This window comes from Mastomys coucha, unplaced genomic scaffold (genome assembly GCF_008632895.1).
Source record: "Mastomys coucha isolate ucsf_1 unplaced genomic scaffold, UCSF_Mcou_1 pScaffold4, whole genome shotgun sequence".
NCBI lineage: Eukaryota > Metazoa > Chordata > Mammalia > Rodentia > Muridae > Mastomys > Mastomys coucha.
The window spans coordinates 43,528,929-43,538,246 of record NW_022196910.1 but is presented as its reverse complement, the minus strand read 5'-3'; the positions used below and the strand labels follow the sequence as shown (position 1 = coordinate 43,538,246).

Below are 9,318 nucleotides of genomic sequence, written 5' to 3'. Positions count from 1 at the left end.
ATGACGCGACCACCCAATGACTCACGAGAGACCGAACTTGCTGCAATCACATGAGGTTTATTGGGGATACCGGTACTGGGTTGATCTCATGATCTTGCCAGTCAGAGGAGTTCGACCCCGAACACAAGAAGTGTGGGGGTATTTAAGGGAAGCTGGGGGCGGAGAGAGAGTTACCAAGGAAACAACATAAAAACAGTGGAAAATTTCAGAGGGACCTGACCCAAGGTATTCAGTTAGGGAGGGGAACACATTCATTCTAGGAATGTAATCTTCATCTACTGGTTGACAGGGTGGAGAGTCTCATAAACCACTAGACCTTCATTCTTAGTTCCGCCCTCATTGTGGATCATTCAGGAGGGGCAGGTATCAGGAACCAGAGCCCTGAGGCTCTCAGTTCCTAGAACTGGCTATTTTATATTTCTGGCTGGCTACAGTGGCCCTCCATGTCCTTTTAGGTAAAGGTTATACACCATACATTTGTATTAAATGCCCTCATTTTAAATTCTAAGATTCTCCAGCCTTTCAGACTGGGGTCTGTCAGTGCATACTGTGTAAGAGTAGAGTGTGCACATAACCTTGCAAGGCCCTAGGTTCAACACCCGGTACCCAGGGTGAGGGAAATGAGTGGGAGAATTTATTAAGATCAATTTTAAATGTACAAGACAGACAGGGCAAGGTGAGAGGAGCTTAAGTTGGCAGAAGGAAGTCTTACTGTCTTGCTAAAACGGGTCAAAATCTTAACACTGTAGCAGCTTCCATGATGAGAACAATCCTGTGCTCAGGGGATTGAGAAGGACTCCTGATGATCTAGAAGGGTTTCTGTTCCCTGGAGGATCTCACTGAGAGAGCCTTTTTAAGTGGGTCATCTTGTCTCTTGGTACAGTGTCTATAATATCATACCTGTAAATTGTAATGTATTTAAGCTGTGGTATGTGTGCATGGGTCAGGTATATGTCTCTGGGCATGTGGGTGCATATGCACATGTGTGTGTGTGTGTGTGTGTGTGTGTGTGTGTGTGTGCATGTGGATGTCAGGTGTCTTCCACTATTGCTGGTTACCTTATCTTATTCCTTCACCTCTGAAAGTCATTATGTGAGGCTGGCCTTGAATTCACAGACATGGCCCTCGCTCTGCCTTCTAAGTGCTGGGATGAAAGGTGTGTGTCTTGTCTTTGGGGACAGCATCTCTTCCTGATGCCAGAGCTCACTGACTGGCTGTACTGGCTGCCAGTGAGACCCAGGGGTGCACTGTCCATGCTTTCAGCATGTTAGTGTTACAGACACACAGGCTCTGGGGGCATAAACTCAGACCCTCATCATTGCACAGTGAGCACTTTACCAGCTGAGACCCCCTACTTCCTGTTGAGAATTTGATAAGAATGGATTAGCTTTAAGACATTTCTTATTTTATTTATGTATTTATTTTAAAATCATTGTTTTCTTTCCCCAGTGGCCAACAGAACAAGTACTGTGGACTGTAACCCTTCCTAGTTGATGAAACAAAGTCAAATGGAATAGATTTTCTATATTTAAGATGATCTACCCCAAACTCTATGGTTTTTAATCTCATTTGATTAGCATCCATCGAGGCTAGCCTAGGGGCCATCCTTCTGTCAATTCAAACCATGGGCCTCCTATGGCAAATTCCTCAACATGGTCTGAATTTCCAAGCCTTAGCCTCTGGCCCTGCTCTCTCTCTCTCTCTCTCTCTCTCTCTCTCTCTCTCTCTCTCTCTCTCCCTCCCTCCCTCTCTCTCTGTCTCTTTCTTTCTGTGTGTGTCTCTCTCTCTGTCTACTCTGTGTGTGTGTGTGTGTTTTCTATCTTAGATCTCTATCTAAGATACATAGTAAGCACTCACAAACAGTGCACATGCTACATAGAATCACTGGAGGGTTGGAAGATCACCAGGACCTAAGTATCAATTAGCACTAGTACTCTGGGAAACGGCTAACTAGGATACAAATCTACATTCTCTCATTACTAGACCTCTACATAATGCTTCTTGCTCACGTATAAATAGGTTTACCCTCCAGAGTCCCTAAAAGACCTCTGGGGCCCCACAAACTTCAGATTTTGAGGTGAGGAAGCCGAACAAAGGCTTGAAACAAGTACCACGTCAATCTAGCTTGAGAAAAGCTGGCTTAAAGGTAAATAACACAGCTTAAGAGAAAAATCACACAGATGTGGTTTCAAATCATGATGCCATCACTTTAGATGGTATGAGTTTCGGCAAACTAATCCCTTCCACCGCTCCCTTTAAAACAGGATGAAACAGGATGATGTGGCCCGCCATAAAGCCAGCAGGTAGCATGTGCTCAGGAAGCACTGTGTGTGAGAAAACAGTGAGCCAACAAAGGTGACGCCATCATTACCACAGCATTCTTTCGGAGCTGCACACGGGAGTTTTCCAAGGTTACTCTTCTTTTATGATAGTTATGGTCATATTTTCCAAGGTTATCCTTCTCATATGATACTTACGGTCATACTTTCCAAGGTTACTCTTCTTTTATGATACTTACGGTCATATTTTCCATTACAATTCCCACATCCCCCAAAAGGACCTTCTTGCTTGCTTTTTAAAAGTCCTTAGGTACAGAGTAATCATGCTTATTTTTTTTGGGGGGGGGAGGGGTCTCTCATTTTTAAGAGTTCAGTAAAAGTAAGTTATTCTCCTGGTGTAATTGTTGTCTCAGGGGCTTAATGCCTCAATCTGCTAACCTAGGCCTAGTCCTGGAAGCTTCTAGCCTCCAAACAATCTTATCTAGGCCTAGAATGTTTTCAGTCTCTGAGACCTACTGCTGAATAAGCTCACCCTTTCTAGTTTTCTGAACTCTGGCTGGCTGGTTTCAGCTGTTCTGGCTCAAACTCCTCTCCCAGCTGACTGATTCAATCTGGCTTCTCTCTCAGCCTCTGAATTGCTCGGCTTGGCCTCACACTAACACCAGCAATCTTTTCTAATCTTCTGGCTCATTCTCATTCTCTGGCTCATCTTGTCTTCACCAGTGTCTAGCTTGTTCTCTCTTTAGTCTGTTTCTGTACAACTCTCCTGGTGACACCACCTCCTTCTCTCTTTCTGTGCTGCTCAACTCTCCCCCTCCATTCCACTGCACTGCTCTCCACGAACTCTGCTGTATCCTGTACTGTAGTCTCTTCCTCCTGTGCTGTCTGTCTCTCCCTTAAGTAGCTTCCCTTTTCTCTCTCTTCTCGTGAGAGTTGGGCATTACCCATTCTGTCAAATATTTCTCTGATTCATCACTTGATTAGACATCACTTTCAGACATGGGTGCTTCCTTCTACAAACTGACTTTACCTTCCTTGTTTGGGATTAAAGATATGTACCACCACACCTGGACCTAAGCTTTTCTTTACCTGACACTTGCTCTATACCTGGTTGGCCTTAAACTCAGAGATCTGTTTGCCCTCAATCTCCTGGGATTAAAGATATGTCTGTGTTCCAGCCAGATCACACAGACCTAGAAGGTCTTTGGCAGTGATCTCTTCTTGCAGAGCAGCCTTGTTCTGAATGAAAATTCCTCTACAGAGTTCCTCTTCAGTTCTACCATATAACTATGGGAAGGAAAATGAATTCTAAGCCAAAGAGTTTTGGGTCAATCAACCTGGAGGAAAGAGATAACTGAGGCAGGAGGGTGCCTTCAATTAAGGTGCTATAAGCCCAGCTGGAATGAGTAGATATTAGGCCTGAAGAAGCCATTTAAAGGCGATCTCAGTAAATCATATAACCAAGCGACTAGTGACCTGAGAAATTAGTTTTTCCTATCCAAGGAGACTGTGGAGCACATTAGGGCTGTCTCAAATAGAAAGAGATATGCATACTTTTTAAGGAAATGTGTATGATAATATTTTTTTCTACCTCCAAAGAAGGATTTGTTGAAGTGGTTCAAATTCAGTTCCAATGAGTCATTTTATTTTGTCACTTAAAGCTCTGAAACATAAGGGTTGCCCAGGATCCAGGAGATGGAATTCTAGAAAGTTTCTGAGGAAAACAAGCTTATGGAGCCAACAATTTCTGGTTGCTCCCTACTCTTCTGCCCATCTCCTCTCATTTTCTCAAGCCTGTGCTCCATGTGTGATGGTTCCAGCCTACCTCTTAGGAGCTGTTTCACTGGCTTGTTTGTTCCATATTGTGATAATGGCATTCAGTACCATCCTCAGCAATGACTGGAGAAAATACAAAAGAAACATTTTACCGGGGAATCAGCTTTATAAGCACATTACTTATGCAAATTGCAATACAGTTACTATAGTAATAAAAACCCTAGTCCCCTTTCTTCTCCTTTCTTTTGTTTTTCACACCAGCAATTTCCAGTGCATGGTTCCTTGGTATCAAGTGTATTCATGTTGCTGTGCATCTGACCTTTATGATGAAAAAAATAGAACTCCTCTTCGTACCAAGAGTTTTAAAGGTGTAGAATAGCATTCTCCAGGAAGAGTATCCTGAGAGGCAGGTTGGACCTTCTCTTGCATGCTGAGGGTCACCTGCCAGTTGTGGGCAGTCGTTGCTGGGAATGAGCTGAGGCACAGCTGGCCTAGCAGATTGTAAGGACTCTAGACTTGACTCTGCCTGTCTTGTGCCTGGGTTATTCTGGGGCCTTGGCCTCTACTTCTTCAGACTGGGACATACAGTTTCTTTAAACTTCACATGGATACTAAGGCCACAACACAGGCAGGCTTTTCAGCAGCAGCAAGAAGTTATTTAACAACAAATGGGTGCAGAATGACAGACCATGACAAAGCCACATCTTCGTGGCATCTTAAATGAGAGAAAAAGCATCCGAACTTAAATGAATGACATCCCAGGCCTTGAAGACAGTGGGTTGCTATAAAAGTAATCAGAGTAATTTCTGCAAGCTGAGAGTGATTTGGGCCTCATTTCTACAATGATTCTGCGTTAATTTTATTTATTTATTTAGTGTATATGAGTGCTCTATCTGCATGTACGCCTACCTGCCAGAAGAGGGCATCAGTTCCCATTATCGATGGTTGTGAGCCATCATGTAGTTGCTGGGAATTGAACTCAGGACTTCAGGAAGAACAGCCGGCACTCTTAACCACTGAACCATTTTTCCAGCCCTTCTGCATTCATTTAATATAGCTTTTCATTGAAATGCCAACTATAACCTCCCCTCCTGTGCAAACATTGACATCCTGCACCAAAGAAGAGAAGCACAAGGACTCAGTCATTTCAGATGCAGCCTACACAAAGGCTTCTGCTGGTGTGTTATGATAGCCTAAGCTTAGGAAAAGAGAAGCACCCAGTGTCCTTTGCGGCCTCCTGGAAAATAAGAGCTATGATGAATGGGAGTCTCCAGGAGTGTGTTTCCCCACAAAAGGCACTGCCCTTAGCCTCAGAAGCATTTGATGTTCTTGGGGATAATGGGATAAATTATTTTGCATCCTACATATCTACCTATGTAGGAAGCTGCTGCAGGCCGGCCAGCCTTGGCCTCTCAACCCGTGGAAGAAACAGGGTCCTGGTCAGGTTGGCAAGATGTCAGCAAATTAAAAAAATGGCAGACACGACACAAGAAAGTGCAGGATCTGAATGTATTTTCTCAAAAAGGGCATAAGACTTTTACAGTTATTACAAAAAAGAAAAGAAAACTCTGGTAGCTCAGCGGTCAAGGTACATCTGAGGCCATCTAAAACATGCTGGGTCTAAAGCAGCAGCTATCTCCTCTGGACTGGCGCAGCACCCCTGGGCTTCAAGCACACTTGGCCCTGCGTGGGCCAACCCAGGACTTCGGGCCATCCAGGAGGGTAGAGGCTCGAAGCTCGAATGCTCGCAGTACACACCCTCACTCACACTTGGCTCAAGGTCCCGCCCATCCTTAGTAAACGCCCAACTAATGCTAATCTTCTGGGTGAGCAGACACATGCCCCAGGGGTCCCACTCTTGCTAATTCCTAGGAGTGATTCAACTGCTGTAGTGACTGAAAAGTTGACCTTGCCCTGGGATTATCAACTTCTATTCAGTAAGCTTCAATGCCCTACCTACCTCATTGTCTCCCTAACAATGCCAGAGGCAATTAGTCTGAATGTGTAACACTCCCTAAGAAATTCCAAGCCTGGGTTCAGCTAAGATGTTGGAACATTGATGGTCAGTCAGAAAACAATGTCCAATTTTTGTTTAGCTATTAGTAAATCATATCTTGGGGGGCAAGGACAAATCTGGGCCACCTCTGAGTTAGGGAATGCCAAAAGGTCCCCAGGAGGCTGGCTTCTTTTGAAGCTTTTCGCCTCAGATCCATGGTCAAGCTTTTGGGCCTGACCATACGGATTTCACTGGAGTGAGCATGGCATTTCACCCTTTTAATTATTTTTTAGACGAAGTTCCAGATGTCCTGCCTTGTCATGGCTAGGGATCTAAAATAATGTCAATAGCAAGCAAGATAATATACTGAACCCAGTGTAAGGGATTCAGTGCACTTAGATTATTTTTTTAAATCACTGGCCAATTTATCAATGTTCCAAGTATCCAAATGACTTTTGCTAATATCTGAAATCTCTGCCTTTAATTGTTCCATATCATGAGAAATATCTCTATCCTTCCACACTCCCTGCAGATGATCCTTAGTCTACTGAAATGAAGCAGCTAGCCTAACTTACAAACAACATAGCATACAGATAAGAGACACAATCTATAGGGGAGCTTGTTTGAGCTTTGAGTTTTGTTTTGTTTTTTTTTTTAATTCATATTAGCAGCAATAAGTCCAAATAAATCTGGCTGAACAGCAGCAGCATTAGCAGTTTTCGTTGTTGCAGTCTTTGGTGGATGTCTGCTTCCCTTGTTCTTCTCCCTCCTCTTCTCCTCGAATCCTTGTGACTGAGAGAGGCAGGGCCTGTTGGACCAGTCTTTCTGGGATCTAGATTGGGGATTCTGAATTCTGTGGAAAAAACATAAACATATGCTCTTCTCGAGGTGATTAAAACATCTGGACCCTTTCTAGGCTCCAATAAAAAGGATTGTTCCAGTTCACCAAGCATAATTATGCCTGGTTGTAGGGTGCCATCCTTGGCATCTAAAATTTTTAAAAAATAAAAAGAATGATTTAAATAATGTGCACAAGGATATAATTCTTTCTTTTCTGCTTAAAAGCCAAAATTTTCAGAGTGTGAATGTGCATGTTCAACAGTTACTTGTGTTTGAGAAAATTAAGAAATCACAGTAATATGGGCAACATTAAATTGTTAACAAAACATCTCAAATGCCTGACTGTAATAGCCAGTTCCATTATCTGTTCCAATCTAATTAGGAACACCAAGCATAGAAGATTAATGTAGGCAATGATTACAATTTTTGTTGCTTTCCCAGTTAAGGCAATTGTAACTGGAAAAGCCTGGAAAGGTATAAACAGTTATATGTGCATATTCCGTCTTCATTTTTTTTTTAAATCAGAAGTATTCTTTAAAAACACAAAATTATCATCACAAGCCATTACCATTATAATGATACAAAGAATAAGATTATATGGCAAATTGTTTTTGTGTAAAGTCTATAATCCACCTGGTATACAAATCTGTTGTGGCATTGCCTTAAGGAGTGTTGTCCAGGCAGTTTAAGGTATCTTAGAGTTTTTAAATGTCTAAAGACAGTTTTCTAAAGGAACAGTACTTTCTCTTAACTTTAGTTGTATAAGCATGAAGAATTGCAAAATTTGAGAATTAGTAATATCTAAAAAGGAACAACTCTAAGCAATTGTAAACTCTGAGCCATATATATTCGTTATCAGAATATGAATTAAAAGTGTGATTTTAGCACTTTAAAAACAGTGACTATAGCACATAGTTCAATTATTTGTGGTAAACATGTGATCTAATCACATATCCTTTTCTCCCATAGAAGAGTTGTAGATGTATTTTTATGGGATGCATACAAAAATTTACAGGAAATATAAAAGCATGTATTTAAGTAAATTTTAACAATCTGTCTTTTGAATAATAATTAATTTTGCCGAAAAATCTTTAATAGGTCAAATATCAATTAGTATTTTGCAATAACTAATTTAATTGCTGTTTGAAACAAGGAGTAGATGTCTCCTCGGGTTTTTAAGACATTTCTTCTAAAATACCTTCATGACTTTATCATATAATTTTTTCATTAACATCACAACAGCTTCATAATAGGATGCTAAAACTTTACTTTGAACATGAGAAAAGATGAGTTTATATTAATGCTCTCTTTCTCCAAAGAGTTGCTGTGGGCATATTGAAAACCCCAAACTTTTGATTACAAGTGACAGCAGTGTTTACAGAAGCTTCTTGACTTTCTGCAAAAAGCGCTTTGTCTCTCACGGCCTAAGTCTTGTGGTGAGGTAAGGTCTTAGCCAATTAACATTTCCTAGAAGCTTTTGAAAATAACTTGAAGTAAGCAAATCATCTTTTCTTTCTTTATATAACTCTTGATATAGCTGAGGCTTTAATAGTGAACTTACACTGAAAAATTCAAAGTCTTGGCGTCTTGTACTGAAGCAGAGACAAAAAACTTATACATAATGTAAGGCTACTAGCCATCTTTAGAGGCAACATTTTCTAATGATTACAAACTCACTAGAAGCAAAATCTTTAAAATTACCAGGATGTAGAGGGAAAAACAACCTTTTAAATACATAATAACTTTATATGAAGTAGGTAGGCCAGATTGTGTTGTTTCTACGAATTCCGTGACCTCATTGACCTTTTATAAATCTTAAGTTTAAATTTTATTTTGAACCACACCTGGATAGAATTGTGATAATGCTGTTTTTGTCTTAAAAACAATTCCCCGGAAGTAGGGAGAGAGGTCCCTTTGTATAACAAAAGGAATGCCTCACAGGACTTACCTAGGCCTCTCTGTGCTTTTGCATTAACTCAAATGTAAATATTTCTGTCTGAGCATACCACCTGAGTCACACCCAAAGATTATACCTCCTGTAGTGAGATCAGATTCCAAGGGCAATTTTGCTGTTTATCCTTGTTCCCTTTTCAAGCTGATTTATACTTAAAACATTTTTTTTATAATCTTGGTGCTGTAAAAGCATTGCTTGTAACAAAAGGAACCCCTGCTTGAGGGTCTCTGAACTGTTTTTTGGGTCTACTAACTGTTTTTAGTGGTGCAAACTCCTTGAAATAATTTATCAACAGCCTGTTTGATAAATTTTCACTAAGATCTCCTTTCCAATCTTAAATTTTGCTTTTACCACTCTATCTAATTAAGCTCATTTTTAAAAGGGGCAGCAGGCCCGTACTGGCCACAGCTGTTTTTAACTTTTACTACTCTTGTAAGCCATAACCATAACTTTTGGAAAGTAAAACCCAATTT

The 9,318-nt window shown here is 41.0% G+C and overlaps 1 protein-coding gene across 2 annotated transcripts in view; it reads left to right on the top strand.

Moving 5' to 3' along the window:
• Kcnmb4 (potassium calcium-activated channel subfamily M regulatory beta subunit 4) overlaps nt 1-9,318 on the top strand; it is a 65,073-nt gene that overhangs the window by 51,005 nt on the left and 4,750 nt on the right. Inside the window, exon 3 of one of the 2 annotated variants that reach the window (XR_004112863.1) lies at nt 2,265-2,411. The exons of the other annotated variant lie outside the window; for it this stretch is intronic. The gene's annotated coding sequence lies outside the window, so the exon portion shown is untranslated. The remainder of the gene's footprint in view (nt 1-2,264; nt 2,412-9,318) is intronic. 2 annotated transcript variants of the gene reach the window in all.